The 26,886-nt window shown below is 44.9% G+C and overlaps 1 protein-coding gene across 40 annotated transcripts in view; it reads left to right on the top strand.

Annotated features, from left to right (window-relative positions):
- The window catches only part of LOC119970160 (receptor-type tyrosine-protein phosphatase delta), a 2,903,826-nt gene that overhangs the window by 1,009,414 nt on the left and 1,867,526 nt on the right, over positions 1-26,886 (top strand). For all 40 annotated transcript variants that reach the window (XM_038804286.1, XM_038804284.1, XM_038804281.1 and 37 more), the window contains exon 4: positions 22,893-23,012. The gene's annotated coding sequence lies outside the window, so the exon portion shown is untranslated. The remainder of the gene's footprint in view (positions 1-22,892; positions 23,013-26,886) is intronic.

The raw sequence follows: 26,886 nt of genomic DNA, 5'->3' as shown, positions 1-26,886 counted from the left end.
CCGAAGCTCTGGAATTCCCTCCCTCAATCTCTCCAAATCGCTTCCATTTTTTCTCCCTTTAAGATCTATTTAATACCGACTGTTTTTGACCAAGCTTTTGCCATTGGCCCCAGTGTCTACTTTGATGCCTTGATGTTAAGTTTTGTTTGATAATATTCCTGTCAAGTGCCATGGGATCTTTTACTGCTGTTTGCTGGACTGTTTACTGAACTCCAACAACTGAAAGGAAAGAAAAGAACAGAGCAATTTTACACCTTAATGATAAAACGGGAACCGCATGATCGCATTTGTGCTGCTGATTAATCTTGTAATCCTGCGCTTTCCATTTCTGGAATGATCTAGAGAATCCTCCATGCACATATTCCCTGGGTCTTCATTTTCTTGGAGCAGATGGTTTGCCTTGTGTTAAATCATTCATAAAAAGAGTGCATCCCTTGCAGTTTTACTTGATTCGTATTTGTTGCAATCATGTTTAATCATCTGTGTGAGGCAGGCTGTGTAGTTGTAGATGTTTTTTGTATATTGCTTACGATCATGAAAAATCACTGCAAATGTACTGTTGCAATTGATGAAGAATCTTGATAACGGCAATGTGCTGTGTCACAGAATAGATGTGAGGCGGTCTGCGGGCGGGTGAATAAGTCCAACCAGAACTACCTGGAAACAAATGACATGGGAGAGGTATCTGCAGCGACGGTTTGGGAAGCTCTGAAGGCAGTTATTAGAGGGGAACTAATTTCAATTCAGTCCCACAGGGAAAAGGGGAATGGGCGGAGAGGAAGAGATTAGTGGAGGAGATACTCCGGGTGGACAGGAGATACACGGAAGCCCCGGACGCGGGGCTCCTGAGGGAGCGGTGGACGTTGCAGGCGGAGTTTGAGTTGTTAACCACAGGGAAAGCAGAGGAACAGTTGAGGAAGGTAAAGGGGGTGGTTTATGAGTATGGGGAAAAGGTGAGTAGAATGTTGGAGCAACAACTTAGGAAGAGGGAGGCGGCCAGGGAGATTGGTAGAGTGAAGAATAGGGATGGTAACATGGTCTTGGACCCAGGGGAGGTGAACAAAGTTTTTAAAGAATTTTACAGTAAATTATATGAGTCGGAACCCCTGGCTGGAGTGGAACAGATGAGGCAATTTCTGGATCAGTTGAGGTTTCTGAGGGTGGAGGAGGACCTGGCGGAGGGGCTGGGAGCCCCATTTCAGATTGACAAAATTATCAAGGGGCTGGAGGGCGTGCAGTCGGGCAAAGCTCCGGGGCCGAACGGCTACCCGATGGAATTTTATAAGAAGTTCTCAGAGGTATTGAGCCCACTGCTGGTGAGGACATTTAACAAGGCTAGAGAGAAGGGAATCCTCCCCCCGACAATGTCGCAGGCCTCGATTTCACTTTTTCTTAAACGGGAGAAGGATCCTGAGCAATGTGGGTTATATCGGCCGATCGCTCTTTTGAATGTGCATGCCAAGTTGTTGGCTAAGATATTGGCAACAAGGATAGAAGACTGCATTCTGGGGGTGATAGGGGAGGACCAGATGGGATTCGTTAAGGGCAGGCAACTCAAGGCCAACGTTCAGAGGCTTTTAAATGTTATGATGATGCCCTCAGAAAGAGGAGAGGCGGAGGTGGTGGTAGCGATGGATGCAGAGAAGGCTTTTGACCGGGTGGAGTGGGAGTACCTGTGGGAGGCGCTGGGAAGATTTGGTTTTGGTGAGGGCTTTATTGGCTGGGTGCGGCTGCTCTACCAGGCGCATGTAGCGAGCGTGCGTACGAATCGGCTGAGGTCGGGATATTTTAAATTACATCGAGGGACGAGGCAAGGGTGCCCCCTCTCCCCATTATTGTTTGCTCTAGCTGTAGAGCCACTGGCCATGGCGTTTAGAGCTTTGAGGAACTGGCAGGGGCTGGGGACTGGTTCAGGGGTGGGGGGGTGGGGGGGGGGGGGGGGGAAGGTGGGTGGAGCACCGGGTCTCGCTCTAAGTGGACGATTTGCTTTTGTACATTGCGGATCCGTTGGGGGGGGGATGGGGGAGGTTATGCGGATCTTGGGGGAATTTGGCAGTTTTTCGGGGTATAAATTAAACATGGGGAAGAGCGAGATGTTCGTGATTCAGGCTGGAGGGCAGGAGGAGAGACTGGGAGAGCTGCCGCTTAGAATGGTAGGGAAGAGCTTTTGCTATCTGGGAATCCAGGTGGCTCGGAAATGGGAGGCACTGCATAAGCTTAATTTATCCCGGTTGGTGGAGAAAATGGAAGGGGACTTTAAGAGATGGGACATGCTCCCGCTGTCACTGGCGGGGAGGGTACAGACCGTGAAAATGACGGTCCTCCGCAGATTTCTGTTTGTCTTTCAGTGCCTCCCCATCTTCATCCCTAAGGCCTTTTCCAAACGGGTGAACAAGGTCATTTTGGGCTTTGTATGGGCGAATAAAACTCTGTGGGTGAAGAAAATGTTGTTGGAGTGTAGTCAGGGGGAGGATGGGTTGGCACTGCCGAACGTCTGCAACTACTGCTGGACGGCTAATATAACCATGGAGGGGTCGGCATCGGGGCGGTTGGAGGCGGCATCATGTAAAGGCACCAGTCTGGGAGCATTGGTAATGGCACCTCTGCCGTTCTCGCCGGCCCGATACTCCACATGTCCGGTGGTAGTGGTGGCACTGAGAATCTGGGGCAATAGAAGAGGTATAAGAAGGTGGAAGATGCATCGGTCTGGACCCTGATTTGTAACAACCACAGGTTTTCAGCAGGCAGGCTGGATGGCGGGTTCCAGAGCTGGCAGAGGGCAGGAATTAGAAGGATGGGGGATCTGTTTATAGATGGGAGCTTTCCCAGCTTGAAGGCACTGGAGAATAAATTTAAACTGCCGCCAGGGAATAGTTTTAGATATTTGCAAGGGTGAGACTTCCTGAGAAAGCAGGTGCCAGGCTTTCCGCTGCTGCCGCCATGGGGGATACAGGATAGAGTAGTTTCTGGTACCTGGGTGGGGGAGAGGAAGGTGTCGGATATTTACCAGGAGCTGTTGGAGGCGGAGGAAATCCCAGTGGAGGAGCTTAAGGGCAAGTGGGAGGACGAGCTCAGAGGAGAGAGTTCGAGGTGGGTCGATGGGCGGACGCCCTATGCAGGGTCAATTCCTCATCATCATTTGCCAGGCTTAGCCTAATACAATTTAATGTGGTCCACCGGGCACACATGACGGTGGCGAGGATGAGCAAGTTTTTCGGGGTAGAAGATAGGTGCACGAGGTGCGTGAGAACCCCAGCAAACCATGTCCACATGTTCTGGGCATGCCCGAAGCTCAGAGGGTTTTGGCAGGGATTTGCGAAGGCAACATCCACGGTGCTAGAAACATGGGTGGTGCCGAGTCCAGAGGTAGCGATCTTTTTTTAAATTTTTTTAAATAAATTTAGTGTACCCAATCATTTTTCCAATTAAGGGGCAAATTAGCATGGCCAATCCACCTAGCTTGCACGTTTTCTTTTGGGTTGTGGGGGCGAAACCCACACAGACACGGGGAGAATGTGCAAACTCCACACGGACAGTGACCCAGAGCCGGGATCGAACCTGGGACATCAGCGCCGTGAGGCGGTTGTGCTAACCACTAGGCCACCGTGCTGCCCGAGGTAGCGATCTTTGGAGTGTCAGAAGATCTGGGAGTTCAGGGAGTGAAAGAGGCCGACGTCCTGGCCTTTGCCTCCCTGGTAGCCTGGAGACAGATCCTTTTAATGTGGAGGGACTCTAAGCCCCCGAGTGTAGAGACCTGGGTTAGTAGCATGGCTGGGTTTCTCAGGCTGGAGAAAATAAAGTTTGCCTTAAGAGGGCCAATGTTGGGGTTCTCTCGGAGGTGGCAGCCGTTCGTCAACTTTCTCGGGGAAAATTACAATGTCGGCAGGAGCAGCATTCTGAAGGGGGGGGCGTGGATAGGTGTTAGATGGTTGAGGTGTGTGAAGATTGGGTCGGGTGGGGAAATGTTTATTTTACCATGTTAATGTTATTGTTTTTAAAAAATGTTTTTAAAAGAAAAGATGTGAGATCAATATATTTGATCTGTCATGTGATTGCTCAAGTCAGGGCATCATAGTTGCAAACATAAAAATATAGACATAATTAAATTGGCAGACTAGGTTATGACTTACAACCTTACTTGTCGAATGCTAGATAGGGTATGTCTCCAGGAAATGGTTGTAAAGATTTGGACTCAAAGAGTGAGCAGATAATAGCTTCATCTCAGTGAAAGACTGGTCATGAGTCTCCATCCTGGTAGGGGCAGCATGGTAGCATGGTGGTTAGCACAATTGCGTCACAGCTCCAGGGTCCCAGGTTCGATTCCGGCTTGGGGAGTGCGGAGTCTGTGCGGAGTCTGCACACCCTCCCCGTGTGTGCGTGGGTTTCCTCCGGGCGCTCCGGTTTCCTCCCACAGTCCAATGATGTGCAGGTTAGGTGGATTGGCCATACTAAATTGCGCTTAGTGTCCAAAATTGCCCTTAGTGTTGAGTGGGGTTACTGGGTTATGGGTATAGGGTAGAGGTATGGGCTTGGGTAGGGTGCTCTTTCAAAGAGCCGGTGCAGACTCGATGGGCTGAATGGCCTCCTTCTGCACTGTAAATTCTATGACTATCCCTATTTTCGTGAGCAGGAAAGCTGGTGGGGATGGAGAATCCAATTGGAGTTCCTAAAAGGCTTTTCGTCGGTGGGATTTTCTGTTACAATTCTCGTTTCCCCTGCCGTGAAAGGTCGGGAGCCACATTGTCACACAATTGCACCTAATTAGCGAGCACCCCACTCTATTATCACCCCACATTAGGAAATCCACCCCCAAACCTGACCCTCCCAATAACATTTACAGCAGGTACTGATGAATGAGGACCTGGTGAAGTATACCTGTGGAGCACTGGTAAGTATTGCCCCCAGGGGGAGAGGGTCATGTCTGCACAGTATAGCAGCACTACCCCATGTCACTGCCTGAGGCCAGTGTGGCGAAGTTGGGCTTCTGTCCATTGTGGGGGAGGGGTTCCCTGTGGCTGTGGTGGGAGGTGGTTTGCTGTGTCCATTGGGGAATGGTCCCAGTGCCAGTGGGGGAACCTGTGGCCTAATTAGTGTTATACAGCTCCATCCTAACCACCCTGATCTGATATTCTGCTAATAAAAGCAAGCATTGTTTATGTCTTCTTAACCACCTAATATTCCTGTCCTGCTGCATTCAGAGATCTTCGGACACGCACTCTGGTCCTCTCAGCATCTTAGTGCCCTAACAACAATTGAGTAATCCTTTGCCTTGTTGGTCTTGCAAAATGCATCACACACTTTTCTGAGTTAAATTCCACTTGTCGTTGTTCTGCCACCTGACCAGCCCATTTATATCAACCTGTAATCTCAGGCTTTCCTCCTCGTTATTTACCACATCACCAATTTTCATGTCAGCTGCGAACTTACTTATCACCCCACATTCATGTCAAGATCATTAATATACACTACATAGAACATAGAACGATACAGCGCAGTACAGGCCCTTCGGCCCTCGATGTTGCACCGACATGGAAAAAATCTAAAGGCCATCTAAAGGCCCTTATCATCCATATGCTTATCCAATAAATTTTTAAATGCCCTCAATGTTGGCGTGTTCACTACTGTTGCAGGTAGGGCATTCCACGGCCTCACCACTCTTTGCATAAAAAACCCACCTCTGACCTCTGTCCTATATCTATTACCCCTCAATTTAAGGCTATGTCCCCTCGTGCTAGCCACCTCCATCCGCGGGAAAAGGCTCTCGCTGTCCACCCTATCTAACCCTCTGATCATTTTGTATGCCTCTATTAAGTCACCTCTTAACCTTCTTCTCTCTAACGAAAACAACCTCAAGTCCATCAGCCTTTCCTCATAAGATTTTCCCTCCATACCAGGCAACATCCTGGTAAATCTCCTCTGCACCCGTTCCAAAGCTTCCACGTCCTTCCTATAATGAGGCGACCAGAACTGTACGCAATACTCCAAATGCGGCCGTACTAGAGTTTTGTACAACTGCAATAGGACCTCATGGCTCCGGAACTCAATCCCTCTACCAATAAAGGCCAACACACCATAGGCCTTCTTCACAACCCTATCAACCTGGGTGGCAACTTTCAGGGATCTATGTACATGGACACCGAGATCCCTCTGCTCATCCACACTACCAAGAATTTTACCATTAGCCAAATATTCCGCATTTCTGTTATTGGATTGGATTGGATTTGTTTATTGTCACGTGTACCGAGGTACAGTGAAAAGTATTTTTCTGCGAGCAGCTCAACAGATCATTCAGTACATGGGAAGAAAAGGGAATTGAACAGAATTCAAGAAAATACATGAGAATACATAATAGGGCAACACAAGATATACAATGTAACTACATAAGCATTGGCATCGGATGAAGCAGACAGGGTGTAGTGTTAATGAGGACAGTCCATAAAAGGGTTATTTAGGAGTCTGGTGACAGTGGGGAAGAAGCTGTTTTTGAGTCTGTTCGTCCGTGTTCTCAGACTTCTGAATCTCCTGCCCGATGGAAGAAGTTGGAAAAGTGAGTAAGCCGGGTGGGAGGGATCCTTGATTATGCTGCCTGCTTTCCCCCGGCAGCGGGAGGTGTAGATGGAATCAATGGATGGGAGGCAGGTTTGTGTGATGGACTGGGCAGTATTCACGACTCTCTGAAGTTCCTTGCGGTCCTGGGCCGAGCAGTTGCCATACCAGGCTGTGATGCAGCCCGAGAGGATGCTCTCTATAGTGCATCTGTAAAAGTTGGTAAGAGTTAATGTGGACATGCCAAATTTCCTTAGTTTCCTGAGGAAGTAAAGGCGCTGTTGTGCTTTCTTGGTGATAGCGTCGACATGAGTGGACCAGGATAGATTTTTGGTGATGTGCACCCCTAGGAATTTGAAACTGCTCACCATCTCTACCTCGGCTCCGTTGATGCTGACAGGGGTGTGTACAGTACTATGCTTCCTGAAGTCGATGACCAGCTCTTTAGTTTTGCTGGCATTAAGGGAGAGATTGTTGTCGTTGCACCACTCCACTAAGTTCTCTATCTCCCTCCTGTATTCAGACTCGTCGTTGTTCGAGATCCGGCCCACTATGGTCGTATCGTCAGCAAACTTGTAGATGGAGTTGGAACCAAGTTTTGCCATGCAGTCGTGTGTGTACAGGGAGTAGAGTAGGGGGCTAAGTACGCAGCCTTGCGGGGCACCGGTGTTGAGGACTATTGTGGAGGAGGTGTTGGTGTTCATTCTTACTGATTGTGGTCTGTTGGTATTCTTTTTGTCTGTTTGTATTCTTTCCAAAGTGAATCACCTCACACTTCTCCACATTAAACTCCATTTGCCACCTGTCAGCCAGCTCTGCAGCTTATCTATGTCCCTCTGTAACCTGCAACATCCTTCCGCACTGTCTACAACTCCACCGACTTTAGTGTCGTCTGCAAATTTACTCACCCATCCTTCTGCGCCCTCCTCTAGGTCATTTATAAAAATGACAAACAGCAATGGCCCCAGAACAGATCCTTGTGGTACGCCACTTGTAACTGAACTCCATTCTGAACATTTCCCATCAACCACCACTCTCTGTCTTCTTTCAACTAGCCAATTTCTGATCCACATCTCTAAATCACCCTCAATCCCCAGCCTCCGTATTTTCTGCAATAGCCGACCGTGGGGAACCTTATCAAACGCTTTACTGAAATCCATATACACCACATCAACTGCTCTACCCTCGTCTACCTGTTCAGTCACCTTCTCAAAGAACTCGATAAGGTTTGTGACAGCAAAGGACCCAGTACCCAGTACCAATCCCTGCGGTACACCACTGGACACAGGCTTCCAGTCACAAAAACAGCTTTCGACCATCACCCTCTACCCCTGCCACTGAGCCAATTTTAGGTCCAATTTGTCAAATTCCATGGATCCCATGAGTTCTTACCTTCTTGATCAGTCGCCCATGTGGTACCTTGTCAAACGCTTCACTGAAGTCCATGTAGACGACATCAACTGCACTACCCTGCTGGGTCACTGTCTCTGTAACCCATTTCCCTGACAAATTAATCTGAACTCCCACCCAATAACACGAGCAAACGTCCGTGCAAGGATGTTTCTCCCGTTCCAGTTCAGGTGCCACTCATCGACTTGTCCAGGTCCCACCTTTTCCAGAAGTCCAGGAAACTAAAACTTCAGCCATGCATTCACCTGCTTTATCCTCCTTTTCCTATATTCACTAGCACGTGGCACCGAGATTAATCCAGAGATTACAACCATTGAGGGCTTGCTTTTCAATCTGCTACCTAGCTCCCTAAACTCTTGCTGCAGGGAGCCATTCCTTGTTCTACCTTCATCTTTGGTATTAATGTGAACCACGACCTCTGACTGTTCACCCTTCCCCTTCATCCTCTTCCCTCATTTCTCTTGTACTCAATGCCTCCATTAGTAATGTCAAAGATAATTCATGCTTTATTAACTGTTCTTTCAACATGACCTGCCACCTTCAATGATTTATGTGCATATCCACTGAGGTCCCTCAGCTCCTGTACAGCTTCTCCATTTATTTTGAATGAATCAACTCACCCTTATCCGCATTGAAATTAATCTGCCACTTGTCTGCCCAATCCGCAAACAGGTATATGTCCTTTTGAAGTTCAAAACCATCCTCGTCACAGTTGACAACATTCCCAACTTTAAATTTTGAAGTAATGTCCTGAACACCAGAGCTTAAGTCATCAAAATATATCAGGAAGAGCCAGGGTCCCAGCACTGCCCCCTGGGGAACTCCATTACAAACTTTCCTCCAAACTGAAAAACAGCCATTCGTCAGTCCTCTCTGTTTCCAGTCACCCAGCCAATTTCTTATAAAAGTGCCTACTTTCCCATTTATTCCATGTGCTAGAAGTTGGCTCACAAGTCTGTTGTATGACACAATATCAAATGCCTCTTGAAAATCCATAGATGTATCAACAGCATTTCCCTTATAAACCTTTAGTGTCACCTCCTCAAAAAAACTCCAGCAAGTTATGATTTCCCCTTAATTAATCCATGCTGGCTATCCTTAATTATCTTGTCCTTCTGTAAGTCACTATTGATTTTGCCCTGATAATAATCGTTTATTGTCACAAGTAGGCTTCAATGAAGTTACTGTGAAAAGCCCCTCGTCGCCACATTCCGGCGCCTGTTCGGGGAGACCGGTACGGGAATTGAACCCGCGCTGCTGGCATTGTTCTACATTATAAACCAGCTGTTTAGCCCACTGTGCTAAACCAGCCCCTGATCTGTCGTTTCTAGAAGTTTTCCGACCACTGAAATCAAACTGACTTTCTGCAGTTGCCAGCTTGACCCTGTTGTCCCTTTTTGAAAAAGGGTGTAACATTCATAATCCTCCAGTCCTCTGGCATAAACCCCTGCGTTTAAGGAAGATTATGACTCTTTCCTCAGCAATTTCCATTCTCACTTCCCTCAGTGTTCTTGTAGGCATCTCATCCAATCCAGGTACCTTACCAATTTTAAGTAAAGAAAGCTTTTCCAACACCTCCTCCTTCTCAATTGTAATTTTTTTTAGTGTACCAGTCACCTCGGTCTCTTCCTTCGTAAAGACAGATGCAAAGCCCTCATTTAATCCTGCTTCCATGCGCAAGTCTCCTTTTTATCCCGAATCCCATGATAGAATAAAAAAAGTGTGAAGAGAGTGTGAAGGTTCTGAGGCTAAAAGGTAGAAAACATAAAAGCAGAGTCTAAGGAGATTTTTATGATGGTAAAAATAAAATAAGAATGAAGAATAGTGCAGTACCACTGCCTGAAAGAGGGTATTGAGGAGATTGATGATCTAAAGCATTGTCTAAGACTTGAACTAGCAGATGTAGGGTCGGTGTAAAAAATAAATGACTGAAAATATCAACCCACACATGTGGTATAGGGCAGGATCCTGCAAACAGCGTGGATAATTGAGTGCATTTTCCCTTGAGCATTTTTTTCTATAGTCGCTAATTATGTTAGGTGTCTCAATTTCAATTTGAAAAGTGAGTGATTGCGTAAATTTCATTGCCAATCTCTCCAGAATATAGACACAGACTTTCTTGACTGTTCATTCAGTAAATATTTCTGACATGCGTACCAAGTTGTATGTTCCATATGACTCTTATGTGGCTTCGGACCAGGAGCATTTATAATTCTCCGAACTGTGACTCAAAACCAGTGGCATCAGGTCAGTGGCAAAGCAAAATGATTACTAATCATTGTCTGGGACACTCTCCAGGGGCATAATTGACATGCTGTAGGTGAACTCAAAGTTCTGTAAGAACTCTGCTGGGCAATATGCTGAGTTGGACCCAAATCCACCAATTTCCACCACCATACCCTGAATGGCACACCCTTTTATTCCTACATGTTCATCTTCTGCCCTCCCTTGGATCCCTCTTCAATCCTTCCATGCTGTCGACCCAATGCCACCTACTCCCAACCCTACCATTTATTGGTCCCAAGCCTCCATCCAAGTGACCATTCTCCAGCTCCCCTCCCTTGTGCTGCAGAGTTCAGCAAGGAAAATTGCCAACCTCAGGCACAACGCCACAAAGTCAACAGTTGCTTGCCACCAAATCTATTATTAACATAAGGCAATAATTTAAAAAAGTGTTAATAGAATGATCATTCATATATTACAAATAGGAACCTGCCACGGGATGGACCGGGGGCCTAGCTGTCAATAACATCAGTGAGTTAATCTCTAAATTTGAATTTGCTATCTGGAATACCAAATTACAGATCCTGCCTAATTAATTCACCCCACCAGCCACATTTGCCACTCTTTCAGTCCCATAACCCCCCCCCCCCCAATAAAAGTGCCTAATTTTAAAAGAGATATTGCTATTACTCGGACATTTTCTGTCTTCCGAAGGTGTATTGGTTTGTGATAGACAGTTTGTGAACGAATAATGGTGTATTGCCTCGAAATATTGTATTTTATCTTTACTGAGGCGCATGGTCACATATTGTCTGAGAAGTATTATATCTAAAGCTTTGCAAGAACTGTAAAGGGACTATTTATCAGATTTAATTGATTGCCTGCAAATTGTCTCCAGGTATCTTATTCTGCATTTCTGCCAAATACTTCACTTCCACTGCTTTACTAGTAAATAAGTCTGATTTGCAGATTCTTTTTCTTCTTCTGCCCAAAGGTAGTCCCAAAGGTCCAAGATCTTCTCCGTGGGTAGGGCAAGAAGGCAGGTCCCTCATTCAGCCCAGCCGGTACCGGGATAAAAACACATGTTGTTGTCATCAACCTTATCCACACTGGCCATCCAGGCAACTGAGCCAACAAGCTCCCTCAGGAGTCCGAGTTGCTGTTGCAAAATGTACTTTTACATAGAGGTTGCAGTCCTGCAGCTATGGACAGTGATGGTAGAGGCTCCAACATTCTTTCCATCACATGGTTGAGCAGGAATCTGTACTGCTCTTACTGCCTGCCATAGGTGTTTGTTGGAAGGGCTCACAAGTTGTTTGGCCACATTAATAACACGTCTTCTTTGGCCATCATGTCCTGGAGTGGGACTTGAACTCGGAACTTCTGGCTCGGAGACAGAGCCGTAACCCATTGTGCCACAAGACCTCCTCTTTACAGATTAGTTGATTGCAACAAAAGAAATTGCTCAGCTGACATGCCTATTTTGTAACTTCTTCAGTAATTCTTTTGCCATACAATAGAAATGTTTTAACTTGAGACATGCACACCCTTTCATTGAAGATATTGCTTCACAGTAAATGTTGGTTTACTTATGAAAACGACACGTATTGTGAACACAGAGAATTCTAAGTGGACCTGAGTTGCATAGCTTGTTCTAAGCTACTAAGATGCAAGAGGATTCTTAATTGACCTAGTGGAAAAATCAAAGTGGGCTGATCGTAAACTGATCCGTTCTGCGGAACTGGACTCCAGAACTATTCCATACAGACTGCACTTTAAATGGGAGATTGCTTCTTGTACTTAGGACTTTATCTCTGTTTTATACATCAGCTTCAACTCAAAATAGAGTCTGCACAACAAGATACCATTATTTCATATCTGTGCAGCAAATAATGTAGCAGTAGTGCTATTGTTCAAAAACCATAGTTAGCTGATATCTTGTACAGTATGACAGTAATACATGTACCTGTGCATTGTTTGAGATAATGTTCTGTTAGACTAGCCAATAGACTTAGACTGGCTTTCAGGAAATCTGCTACAATATACTGTAATCTGGGACAGGTTGTAACCCATTCAGCATCTTAGTACCAAGGGAGATTTATCTGCTACAGCTTGGGAAAACTGAAAAAGAATGGAAAGAGAAGACAATGATTTCAGCAGAGATTAGACCGTAATGGATTTTGGCAATACCACATTGGGGAATTGTAGATAGGAGGCTGATTGGCATGTGTTTGCATCCTTCAACTGACCTTCCTGTCCTGTTGCCTTGGCAGGTGCAGACTATTGTCTGTTTTGACTTGAATGCTTCTCACAATTTTTCTCTCCTTTTGCATATTATCACATAGTATTTACAGCACAGAACAGGCCATTCTGATAGCACTGATCCTCAGGGAAAATATTAAACTACAGGCGACAGTCTATTTCATGTACCTTCCCCAAGTGAGCTTTCATATGTTATCCAGGAAGGATTGTTAGCATTCCTGTAAAGACTGTCATGGACAGAATGTATGTGGTCGCTTACTGCCTGTGATCAGTATATTTTTCATGAAAAGAGGTGTTTGGTTTCTTATCCTTGGAATGTGTATTTTGATTTAAAAATTCAGCAGAAAGCATTTGTGGGTTTTAAAATAGAGAATTTTATTTTTACTCACACACTGACCCATAATTAAATGCAATCTCATGCACACTCAGTTTCACTCATGCACTCACACAAAAAAAGATTGGTTGCGCATAAAGGTCACATACTTTTACAGATTGCAGTTATCTCAGTCTTCGATTTACAATCCCAGTATTCCTCTCAACAGGCCTGTCAAATGGACTCAATGATTTAATGTTGAAGTCATGATTTTGTAAAGTGATAGGCTAACAGCAGATTGTGAGGTTTCTTGCAGCGAAATAGCTAGTAAGTTGATTCTCAGGTAGATTTTAAACAAACACATTGCGTATTCTGGCTACCTGATATCTCGTAGCTTGTATCTGAGCCTATTCAGAGGTTGGGTGAACTAATGTTTCTGATGGCTTGGGTAGAACTGCTGCATAACTGCTAGCTGATCCTTTAAACAGACGGAGAAGACATAGCTGTATCTATGTTCAACTTCAAGGTATTTTCCAAAACAAGTGGTGGTGTTCATGTTGATTCGATGTCCTAAGCTGTAGCTTAACATATCTGAGGTCCACCCAATGTAATTTGGATGGGAAAAGCCATTGCGGTTCAATGGAAAGTTGATATTGGCGATTCAATTCCATCTACCAACAACAGAGTTTCCATATCTCCTTTTGTCCTGTAAGAGACATATAGAGAAGCGGTTTGGAAACCTGCGGAGGGTCGGAAGAGAGCAGCACATCCAAGATATATGGACGGATCTTGTGAAAGGAGCAGGCCCCAGTAGTGAAGACCAGATGGTAGGAGGAGCTGTGATCCATTTTGTAGGTGGAGGTGTGGAGTGAGTCCTTCCACAAGATAATGCTATGTTACGCTTCGTGAGTTTGAGATTGATTCAGCTGAAAGTGGTGTTAAGGGCGCACCTCACCAAGACCAGGATGAATCTCCAGAGTTTCCTCAGATGGCTGCAAAATTCGTCAATTCAGCCAGAGACTGTCTCCCCCCACCTCGCTTGGTAGCTCTCAAAGAACCTGCAGCCTCTTCTCTGTATTGGCTACACCAACTGCTGTCTTTTTTCCTCCCTGTCAGAAGAACATTAGAACTAGGAGCAAGAGTGGGCCATATGGCCCCTCGAGCCTGCTCCGCCATTCAATGAGATCATGGCTGATCTTTTGTGGACTCAGCTCCACTTTCCGGCCCGAACACCATAACCCTTAATCCCTGTCTTTTTCCATCTGCCCCAAAAGCCTGGAACTGGCAGTTTTTAACTCAGCTGCTTTTAGCCTTTGTTCCCAGAGAACTTTGCACATTGCTCACTGATTCCCTTGACTTAACAAAAGGAAGAATAATTAATTGGGGGAAGCAAACTTCCATGGGGTGAGAATGCAATTGAATTGAGTGAGTTGGAATCAAATGTTTGTGGGTGGCTGATTAATGGGCTACCTTACAGAAAAGGTATCACTTGAAACGTCAAGGTATATGTAGGTGAAAGGTTGGACAAAAATATCCAGAGGTGAAGACGAAAAGGTAGAAGTAAGTGTACGGCAGATGTCAAGTAGAAAATACAATTCAGAATCAGGCTGAATATCGAAGGACCAGAGGGGAGTGAAAAAATGAATGAGAAAATCAAGGAGAGAGCATGAAAAGAGGTTGGCAGCTAACATAAAACAGAATCCCAGGGTTTTCAAAAAGCATATAAATAATAAAAGTGTGGTAAAAGAAGTTGGGCTGATTAACCAGGCGTGTTCTCAGGGCAATCCTGCAATTTTACAGAAAGTAGAGGTAGAAAATCGCTCCCAATTCTTGCCAAAATTTCTTATTTCCAATGTAACTATGCCAGAGAGCCTGGCTGCTTTAAGTTGTCGGTTTTTTCGAGAACTTGATTAACTTTTGCCTAGCTTTTGGCATTAACGTGTCTGCAAATGATCAGTTCTGAAAGATGAGAAATGCTTTCATTCAGCCATCATATAATTTGCATCCCAAAGTGGTGAAGGGATGTAATGAGGAATAATTGCAGATTTCAAGTGTTAGAAATTTGAGATGCTGCATCCAAATAACAACCTTAAGAATTACATAGATTACATGGAACCCACAGTGCAAAAGGAGGCCATTTGGCCTGTCGAGTCTGCACCGACCCACTTAAGTCCTCATTAGCACCCTATCCCCGTAACCCAATAACCCCTCCTAACCTTTTTTGGTCATTTAGGGCAATTTATCATGGCCAATCCACCTAACCTGCACGTCTTTGGGCTGTGGGAGGAAACCCACACAGACACAGGGAGAACATGCAGACTCCGCACAGACAGTGACGCAGCGGGGAATCGAACCTGGGACCCTGGTGCCGTGAAGCCACAGTGCTAATCACTTGTGCTGCCCATTTTCAGTTGGACTCTGAGTTTCCAAGAGGGCATCTGATATTTTGATTAGAAATGTTGGAGAAATACTTTCTGTCTTGACAGTGTTCAGTAATATGCACAGAAACAAAAAGTTGCAGTCTTGAAAAGAGGTCCGCCAGAGACTCAGTGCGATTGACAATGAGTTGCTGAGCAATACAGAACATGTTGATCCCTCGTTTTGATTCTTAGCCTGCTGTGAGTCAGCTCACCTTCGTCTGGCTTCGAGCTCTGTCTGGCTGACAGCAGGATTGATGCAATTAGTCGCAGCATCACAAGTGAAAGGAACTGAAAATGAGCCTAGGTTTCTACTCCTAGACATTAATCAGAAACTCTTAATGGGTCTATGGATGAGACAGCCACAGTTATATTGGCTCCATGGCCAAACTGTCTGTTGTCATTTACTATAAAGGCTCACTCTTGAATAATGGTGACTTTAACAAAGTAGCTTAAGGCTATTGGTACTCTTAAAATTATGCCTCAACAATGAGTAATTTGGCTGGATCTTGCTGGAAAATAATATATTTAATGCGCAAATCGACCTTTCTCTCCCTTTTCCTCTTACTGCACTTTTCCAAGATGGCGAGGCGACTTCTTGCAAGCTGTGCCTAGCATACCCTCTAATTCTATCTTTTACTCTCGTTCTATGCTTCTAAAACTTCATTCTAACTCTTTTAAACTCTCTAACAATGTTACATTATATTCTGCAGTCTCTCCTTCCTTCCCTGTGTACGGTATGCATTGTTTGTACAGCATGCAAGAAACAATACTTTTCACTGTACACTAATACATGTGACAATAATAAATCAAATCAAATCAAATTCTGGTACCAACATTCAAGACTGCCTGTTCTATCTTCAAAACATCACCCAACTCAGCCATCCTCTGCTCATCTATTACTGAAATACTTTCCCATGATCTTATGACAAGAACAGTTGTTCGTCATCACCCCTTTGCTCACTGACCTACATTGACTCCTGGTTAAGCACTGCATTCTTTTTGATAAATTCTCATCCTTGTTTTCAAATCTTTCTCTGGTCATATGCCTTCTTATGTATGTAATCTTCTCTCGTCCCACAACCATCTGAGTTATCTGTGCTCATCAAATTCTGGCCTCTCGAACATCGCCAGTTTTAATTGTTTCATCATTGGCTGCCATACTTTCAACTACTCAGGCCCCAAGCTATGGAAACCCCTCCTGTGATGTACTTTGATTTCTGAATGAGGATGGCTTTGAAGTGTAGCACGATAACACGACTAATCCCTATCTCGCTGAACAACCTTCTCCCCGAATCAAGAGTATCACCTGATCAATGTGTATGCGCATGATCGCCATCTAGTGCCTGGATGTAGGTACAGTAAATTGTTAACCCTTCATTATTCTTATAATACACACATTGTCACACCTCCCTGAACCTTTCTGTCTCCCCATTTCTCTTTCTTCCTTTAAGATATTCCTTAAAACCAGTCTCCTTGAGCAGATTTCTGGACACCTGTCCTGATATTGCCTTACGTAGCTCAGTGTGCAGTTTTGCTTTGTAATGCCCCTGTGAAGGGCCTCTTAATGTTTTATTACATTAAAGGTCCTGTATAAATACAAGTTACTATTTCTATTAAATTTAGCTCTAATTAAACCACTTCCATCAACATTGAGAACCTCACTCTGAATGTGGTCACCAACTTCATATAACTTGGATCAACGTTTATCAGCCATCTGTCCCTTAGTGCCAACATCAGTACCAGGTTTTCCAACGTCTAAACTATCACACCGAAGTTGAGAAATCAAATGTGGGCCAGTGGCAAACTATTTAAAAATGCAAAGTTCAGTGCATTCTGCTTGTGTTCTCAGCTCCCTCCTTTACAATAGCGAGGCATTATGCAAGTCAAGAAAAGTAGCAGAATAGCTTCCAACTCTACTGCCTTAGACAAATATTGGGCATCTCCTGGCAAGATAGAGTGCTTAATATGGAAATGCATCAGCATTCAGCGATCCTGAGCACGTTTGCCCTCTTGCATCAGCAGCAACTCCATTGATTGGGTCACGTGAGTTGAATGGATGATGGCCACATCTCCAATGGACAGCTTGCTATCGGCATGAGACCAACGCATCACCCACATCTGCGATGTCTTCAAGTGAGACTTCAAGTTGACTGGGATCACAGTCAGTGCATGGGAAGTCCTCAATGTTGGTTGGAGTGCCTGGAGACAAGCAATCAGGAAGGGCATGGAAAAAGCAGAGGGAAAAAGAAATGACCAGATGGTAGAAAAGAGTGTCCACTGGAAAAGACATCTGTCAACCTTGGGTCAATACTGTACATCTGTTCCAACTGCAGAAAAGACTGCCACTCATCACATCAGAGTCAGAATGGTTTTATGAAGGGCAAATCATGTTCGACTGATTTGCTAGAGTTCTTTGAAGATGTAACAAGCAAAGTGGATAATAGGGATCTTGTAGATGTAGTATATCTGGACCTCCAGAAGGCGTTCGATTAGATGCCGCACAGAAGACTAATTCACAAGATTAGATCACATGGGATTAGGGGTAATTCATTAGCTTGGATAGAAGACTGGCTTGTAGAAAGAATACAGAGATTCAGAGTAAATGGGTCTTTTTCTGGATGGCAAGATGTAATTTGTGGGTGCTACAGGGCTTGGTCCTTGGCTCCAGCTATTTATAATCTATATAAATGACTTGGAAACAGGGATAGAAGGTTCTATAGCCAAATTTGCAGACAACACGAAAATAGGTGGGACAGAAAGTTGCACTGAGGAAATAAGAACCTTACAAATGGATATAAATAGTTTAAGAGAGTGGGCCAAAATGTGGCAGCTGGATAAGTGTGAGGTCAAACATTTTGGTGAGATAAATGGGAAGGCAACTTATTATTTCAATGGGGAGACACTTCGGGGTGCTCCATTGCAAAGGGATCTGGGGGTTCTCGCCCATGAGTCACAGAAAATTAGCGTGCAGGTACAGCAGATAACAAATAAAGTGAATGGAATGTTGGCACTTATAGGTAAAGGAAGAGAGTATGAGGGTAAGGAAGTGTTGTTGCAACTACACAAGGCATTGGTGAGACCACACCTGGAGTGTTGTGTACAGTTTTTGTCCCCTTATTCGAGGAAAGCTCTGGTGGCATTGGAGGCAGTTCAGAGGAGGTTAAGAGATGAGAGGTTTGTCGTATAGACTCATAGAATCTACAGTGCAGAAGGAGGGCATCCGGACCATCGCGTCCACGCCGGCCCTTGGAAAGAGCACCCTACCCAAGCCCACACCTCCACCCCATCTCTGCAACCCAGTAACCCTACCTAACATTTTTTTGGATACTAAGGTCAATTTAGCATGGCCAAGCCACCTAACCTGCACATCTTTAGAATGTTAGAGGAAACCGGAGCACCCGGAGGAAACCCACGCAGACACGGGGGAAACGTGCAGACTCGGCACAGACAGTGACCCAAGCCGGGAATTGAACCCGGCCCTGGAGCTGCAAAGCGACAGTGCCACTGCGCTACCATGCCGCCCGTATGAAGAGAGATTGAACAGTTTAGGTCTACACACTCTAGAGTTTACAAGAATGAGGGAAGATAAAATTGAGGCATGCAAAGTGATGAAAGGTATGGATAAAGTAGACGTGGAGCAGATGCTTCCTCGTGTGGACATTCCAGAATGAGAGGTCAAAACATCAGGATAAGAGGTAGCAAATTTAAAACAGAGTTGAGGAAAAACTACTTCTCCAAAAGTGTTGTGAATTGTGAATCCGCTACCCCAGGGTGCGGTGGATGCTGGGACAATGAGTAAATTTAAGCAGGAGTTAGACTGATTTTTAATTTGTAATGGATTGAAGGGTTATGGAGAACGGGCAAAACGTTGGAGTTAAAGCCAGGATGTGATCAACCATGATAGAATGGTGGAGCAGACTCGATGGGTCAAATGGCCTAATTCAGCTCCTATATCTTCTGAACTTATGAAACGAGCTTCACAGTCGCACAGACGATGTTCAATTCAGAAGTGATGTAAAACTTGGGTGCAGTGTAACATTCCCAGAGATGGACATATAGCAAACTAGTTAGTCCACTTTAATTCATGGTCCATCGCTGTTGTTCCACTGCTTCTTTCAGAACCCTTAAACCTTACTTGTGAAAGAGATATACTGTTAGATTCCCTGAGGTCCCCACTCCCTGTTACCAAGTCACACTGCCAGCAAGCTGTGGAGAAAAATGTTTCCAAGCTGAAGGGGGCAGAAGAAAGTCTAAATACCATAAGATGCAGAGGCTGGTTTAGCACACTGGGCTAAATAGCTGTTTGTAATGCAGAACCAGGCATCAGTGCGGGTTCAATTCCTGTACCAGCCTCCCCGAACAGGCGTTGGAATGTGGGGACTAGGGGTGTTTCACAGTAACTTCATTGAAGCCTACTTGTGACAATAAGTGATTATTATATCATTATTATAGATGTTCTGCTCCAGCGTAGGCCACTCCACTATGTTCACAAGAGAATGGGTTTAACTAGAAGAATATTTTTTGCCAACAATCTATGCCAATTTCTTATTCAAAAAATGGGCTTTACTTCAAAATCTTTAATGGTGGGATAAAGTGATTTTTGAAGTGGACCAAACATGCTCGCCTGAGCATTTATCATATGTCTTACTTTTAGCTTCATCATAATTCGGATCATGATGAACACAAATGTTTCACTCATTATGTCGTCAATTTGAAATTGACTGATTTCAATCAGTGACAGCACCAGTGGTGTTGCTGTTTCGTGCTCTTGCATTACAGATGCCACGTTGGGAGCTACATTGTTGGATATTTCTTCAGTAATATGCAGCTCGTTATTCAGTGGTTTATTTCCTTAAATTAGCAAGTGAAATGAGTTGCTGAATGATGCAATAAAGCGGAATTATTTGCAGTGCAAGTCATTCTCATGTTTATTCTAACATTCAGAACAAAAGTATCTGCAGACACCGTAAATCCATGTAAGTTTGGGCCTAATTAATGCCTGTATCATGCCGATATTTAACTTTCCACCAACATTACTAAAAGGGATGAAAAGGTATTATCTCATTTGCTGTTTGTGGGATCCTGCTGTGTCAAAATGGCTGCCATGTTTCCTACAACCGTGATTACAGTTCAAGCGTACTGAATTGACTGGAATAAAACACTTGTTGTGAAAGGCACTACATGAATGCAAGTTTCTGCAACTCACCAAGATTCCTTCGACTCCTTTTGACCTTGCAAATCTGCCACCTCAACCATCTAGAAGGACAAGAGCAGCAGATATGGGAACACTGCCATCTGCAAATTCCCTTACAAGGCACACACCATCCTGACCTCAAATAATATTGCCCTTCTTCACTGTTGCTGGGCCAAAATCTTGGAACTGCCTTTCCAACAGCACTATGGGTGTACATACACTGTGTAAGGGGCTTTCCTGCTGATTCCCTTATTTCCCCTTTCTTGATTTTTGCTGTTATCATTTTGATCCATGGATGCATAATGGGTATATACCCCGCCCACGATGTCTCGAATTCGATGTACATCTTTGACTGGTGGCAATTAAGCTGTGTCCCAGACTTGTTTAATGGTCAGTTTCTCAGGTTTCTATGTTAATATGGCACAGTGCAATAGAACAAAGGTATGTTGAGATGTCTCAAAGAGATGAAAAATTAGATTTCTTCATGAAAGGTAACATAGCATCTTTTCTTTTCAGTTGTTTTGTGAATTTTGAGGTCCGTATTTGTGTAACCTTCTTCCTTTTTTCTGTGCTGCCTGGCTGATGGACGTTTTTCTATAGATCACTGGAAAACCCCGCACGGGGTCCATGGGGTGGAAATGCTCATCTACCCCATGCTCCTTATGGAGTATGAGCTTCCCCACTAGGGGCGGAATGTCTCAATTACTCAGTATGTATAAGGTCGGCCAGTAAGGCACCGACCAGAGAAGTAACCGATTGCAGTCCATCGGGGAGTGTAAATATACTGGGCAGAATTCTCCCGAATCTCCCGATGGCCCGACGCTGGCTTAAAAAAACGGCGCATACCACTCCGGCGTCGGGTCAACCGGAAGTTGCGGAATCCTCCGCAATTCTGGGGGCTAGGCCGGTGCCGGAGGGGTTGACACCACGCTAACCGGTGCCGAAGGGCCAGCACGAGTTAGCGCATGTGCTGAACTGCCAGCATGGTTCTGTGCATGCGCAGACTGGCGGGCGTATTCTTTCGCATGCGCAGTGGTGTCTTCTCCACGCCGATCATGGTGGAGCCCTACAAAGGCTGCCGCAGAAGGAAGGACTGCGGATCGGTCGGCCCCGATCGTGGGCCAGGCCACCGTGGGGGGGCCCCGCAGGGCGGATCCCGCCACCCCCCCCGAGGACTACACCAGCCGGCTTACCAGCCAGGTCCTGCCATGTGGGACCATGTCCATTTCATACCAGCGGGACTGGCCAGAAACTGACTGCCGCTCAGCCCATCGGGGCCCGGAGAATTGCTGGGGGGGGGAGCGCTACCAACGGCCCCCGACCGGCGTGGCATAATTCCCCACTCCCGTCTGAAAACCAGTGCCGGAGAATATGGCAGCCAGCGTCGGAGCGGCGGGGCGGGATTCACGCTGCCCCCCGGGGATTCTCTGACCCGGCGGGGGTCGGAGAATCATGCAGACTGTTTGTAAATAATTACTTTTACTCAGTTTGGACTCCCACATCTTTATTAAACTGACTGTTATCATGAACAGAAAATGGGATAATGAAACCACTCACACTTAGCCATCTTGCGTCATATGCATATTATGATATGGAAGCAATAAATTTGTTACAATTGGTGACACATTTAGCAAAGAGACAAAAACCAATTGAAGATGCTATACTGCTTGTTACAGGAAGAAATATCTGAGGGAAGTACTTTTCGGGATCAAAACTTTCTCTCATCTCTGTTGGTATTTTTGTTGAAAGCAGTAACGTCGAGAGCCATATGTAAAATAACCTTGCCAGGCTAATCTGGTGGTGTCAACTCAAGGGAGCATCTTTCAGCAGCTCCTTGAGAAACAGTGGAGGCCGTGAATTCAGACGAGTGCAAGAGCTACCAAGAGCCATGGGATTCTAGGAAACCATGCTCCAGACCAGGAATCCAAATTGCCCAGCATTGTTTTAATAGGACTAGATACCGCGACCTGAACTGCTGTTTATTGAGCTTCTCCAGTATGATACTACTGAGGACCCAGCTTTAGGGTTTAGAAACAGACAAGAAAGTTGGCATTTTTGAACAAAATCATTAATCAACATTCTTGAGGTTGTTAGATTACCCTATAAAATCAGATGTTATGTATGAACAAAAAATACTTGACCTATCTTTCCCTTCAACGTAAGAACAAACTCACTTTCTCATGTGATACTTAACATTGAGCTCAAGATGCAGAATTGTTTGTCGGAATGTTGATCTTTTTGCGCTTGTTTTAACCAAGTGTTTTGAACCCTGATATCAAATAATTGTTTCATTCTTTGCCTTATCCATGACTTTGTGCAATTTGTATGGAGAATCGAAAGCAGTGTGTTTATTATTAACCATGTGGTCCAGATCTAACTCTAGTGCACAATAAGCTAAATGTCATCCATCTAATTTGCCGGACTGAATATCAGCATGTCACCAGAGGTAGCAAGCAAAATATGAACCATTATACTGGATGTGATAATATTATATATATTTATAAAATGCATTATTTACTTTCAGGAGGAAAGAAAGTCAACTGATCTCCAACCCGAGCTGAAGGCTGATAGTTACAAGTTGTGCATGATTTATCGACATCGCTTTGGCACCTGCATGCCCAACAATGAAAAGCCTCGTCTGCTGGTAGGTTCAAAATATTATTATTTGCTGCTTTAGGCACAAATTGAATTTTGATACCAGCTTAACCAGTCATTTAAAAAAAAATCTTTGGAAGATTTTTAAAATAAAAAGCACCTACACTTTTCACTACAAATATTTCCTCTTTGCAAGTCAATTTTCAATTAACTTTACAGCTAGTATAATTACAAATGTAAGTTGCGCTGCAGAGAATTGCTCCATTTCTTTCACTGTTGTAACTTGAGTGTTTGTACAGTGTAGGTGCATGTTTTATTTATAAAACCTTACCTGCATTGTTAAGAGACAACATTGCCTTGCTATGTTTTCTTCCTCCTCCATTATGCACACACACAAACCCTCAGCTTATTCTGATATATAAAACAATGTTACTGGAAGAGCTATCAATTCAACAAATCTTCATGAAGTTCCTCAAGTACAGTTATTGATTTGATCTCCAAGGCTCTCATGTTATTCATAAGCTGAACTGCTTCATCAAAAAGAAAAGTGTTGATCCCTAAATATCCTTTCACATGAAGGGGTGTGTTGTGATATGTATTAATTAATAAAAGAAAGTTGGTTAAAGGGAGGTCAATATGATGGTGGGGCGTGGGAGGTCAGGATGGTTAACTGGAGAAGGGAATGTTAAGTCACCATCCAAAACGTTTTTTTTGTGGCGCCATTTTGCTTTGGAACTTTATCACATTACATTTGGAAATGTGTACAGAGGTAATATTTAAACCATGTAATCAATATTATTTCAACATCAGAAACTTTGGTAGTTTTATTTTATTCTTATTGTGGCAAGTTTTCACTGAAAGGCTGTGAATCGAAGTCCCAGAACTGTCAAATATTTCTGATGTGTACTTTGTGTCCTTAAAATAAAGATTATTTTTGCTGAAATTGACATTTTAGAAAAATCCTCTTTCTCCCCTCTTCTCGATTGTGGATCTTCACTCTTAAATGGGTGTGCGCAGCCATGTGTGCATAAAGCTATTTGTAGGTTGACCACGTGACTATTGATGTGTCACCTTAGATCCTGAAGAGGCAACTTTAACCCAAGTTGTCTATTGGGAAACTTGCAGGAGTTGGTGCAATGTTGGTCTTACTCCCAACATGGTTTTGCTCTTCTCTGAAGTAAGCGTTGGGAGCAGTGCAAATAAACCACAGTTTCACCCCAATCCTGTGAACTTGCTGAACAGATTAGGTTAAAATCCTCTCAATATTAAACGGCTATTTTCACTATCGTGGAGAAGCAGGGATAGAGATCGAGCTAGTTGTTTTCTCCAAAAATTCATATTTGCACACTTCAAGCACGTCACAATGGTCAAGAACAGGGGACTGGATTCTCCGTTGCCCGACGCCGATACCGTAATTAGCGATCAGGCGGAGAATGGGCACCAATGCCCAAATCAGGGCCGGCGCGGTTTGATGCCGGTCAGCCATGCTCCACCCCCTCTGAAATGGCATCATCGCATTGATAGTGAAGGACACGTATGGTCTCAGTGGTCGGGAATGCGGCGTGGCAGCTGCGGATTGTGTCCAGCGCCGCCACACTTGGCCGGGATCTGTGTCGCTGGTTGGGGGGCTTCCGGGAGGGCTGGTAGGGCTGCTGCGGGGTGGCCATGGAATGGCCAGGGGGTTGCCTGTGGTGTTGTGGATGGCGGATCAGGTCTGCACACGGCTGGCACCATGTGGGCGTGACTGCTGCAGATCGTCAGCCATGTGCATGTGCGGCCTGGGACCCGGCCATTCTCTGGCCTTTTTCGGCGCAGGAGCCGCAGTTTCACCCAGCGCCGCTGCTAGCCCGTTACCGGTTCTGGAATCCGTGAGCGTGCGGTGTCGATTTTTTCGAGTTCTCCATTTGAGCTGGCAGTTAGCCGCTGAAAAGCAGAATCCAGCTCAGGAAATCTACTATCCCTCATCCTGGAGTATGAGTTCAGTTGTAGCGTCACAGCAATGATCAATTAACTCAGTAAAGTCTTGATTGGAATTTAAGGCCTTTGGTCTTGGGACTTGCATGGATTCAAAAGTGCACACCAATTTTTATTTGTTTATCCTCCTCTGAGTAGGGTGTTTTACTACATGTTGCAACGGGTGATTTGCGTGAGAGCCCCAAATCAGGCTCCACTCCGCGTGGATAGCAAGTCACCAGACTCACTCTGCCTGGCATGGTCTGGGTGCGATGGTGTCATTGCCAAGGGTGCCCAGGTGCCAGGCTGGCAGAGCCAGCGTTTGGGCCCAAGGGGCTTTGTCCATTGGAGGGAGGGATGTAAGGGGGTGCTCCAGGGACCTCTGGGAAGATTGGGGAGGGGGGGGGGGGTAAACGGGGAGGGTCCAGAAAGCGGAGGGGGGGGGCAGAAAGCGGAGGGGAGGGGAGTGCAGAGATTGGAGTTGCCATTCAAAATGGCATACCAACTCACTTACAGCAGAAAATCAACTAAAGTGCGGCCTCGGTGGGGGGAAACTCTCCGAGGTCCAAAAAAGCAGCAAAGTGCCAGTGAATATCAAACTATTCGTAAGGACAGAGTGCATGGTAAGGGAGGTGGTGTAGCTCTGTTATTTAAGGATGACATCCGGGCAATAGTAAGGGATGACATCGGTGCTCTGGAGGATAAGGTTGAATCCATTTGGGTGGAAATCAGGAATAGTAAGGCAAAAAAAATCACTGATAGGAGTAGTCTATAGGCCACCAAATAGTAACATTATGGTGGGGCAGGCAATAAACAAAGAAATAACTGATGCATGTAGAAATGGTACAGCAGTTATCATGGGGGATTTTAATTTACATGTCGATTGGTTTAACCAGGACGGTCAAGACAGCCTTGAGGAGGAGTTTATAGAATGTATCCACGATAGTTTCCTAGAACAGTATGTAATGGAACAGATGAGGGAACAAGCTGTCCTAGATCTGGTCCTGTGTAATGAGACAGGATTGATTAACGATCTCACAGTTAGGGATCCTCTTGGAAGGAGCGATCACAATATGGTGGAATTTAAAATACAGATGGAGGGTGAGAAGGTAAAATCAAACACTAGTGTTTTGTGCTTAAACAAAGGAGTTTACAATGGGATGAGAGGAAAGCTAGTTAAGGTAGACTGGGAGCAAAGACTTTATGGTGAAACAGTTGAGGAACAGTGGAGAACCTTCGAAGCGATTTTTCACAGTGCTCAGCAAAGCTATAGAGAAGAGTAAGATAGATTATGAGAATAAACTTGCTCAGAATATAAAAACAGACAGTAAAAGATTCTCCAAATATATAAAACAAAAAAGAGTGGGTAAGGTAAATATTGGTCCTTTAGAGAATGAGAAGCGAGTTTTAATAATGGGAGATGAGGAAATGGCTGAGGAACTGAACAGGTTTTTTGGGTCAGTCTTCACAGTGAAAGACACAAATAACATGCCAGTGACAGATAGAAATGAGGCTACGACAGGTGAGGACCTTGAGAGGATTGTTATCACTAAGGAGGTAGTGATGGGCAAGCTAATGGGGCTAAAGGTAGACAAGTCTCCTGGCCCTGATGGAATGCATCCCAGAGTGCTAAAATTTACCAAAATTCACTAGACTCTGGGGTGGTCCCGGTGGATTGGAAATTAGCAAACGTGACACCACTTTTTTAAAAAGAGGTAGGCAGAGAGCGGGTAAATATAGGCCAGTGAGCTTAACTTCAGTAGTAGGGAAGGTGCTGGAATCTATCATCAAGGAAGAAATTGCGAGGCATCTGGATAGAAATTGTCCCATTGTGCAGACGCAGCATGGGTTCATAAAGGGCAGGTCGTGCCTAACTAATTTACTGGAATTTTTTGAGGACATTACCAGTGCAGTAGATAACGGGGAGCCAATGGATGTGGTATATCTGGATTTCCAGAAAGCCTTTGACA

The sequence above is a fragment of the Scyliorhinus canicula genome, chromosome 8 (genome assembly GCF_902713615.1).
Source record: "Scyliorhinus canicula chromosome 8, sScyCan1.1, whole genome shotgun sequence".
Lineage (NCBI taxonomy): Eukaryota > Metazoa > Chordata > Chondrichthyes > Carcharhiniformes > Scyliorhinidae > Scyliorhinus > Scyliorhinus canicula.
This window is presented reverse-complemented; position numbering and strand designations above follow the sequence as displayed.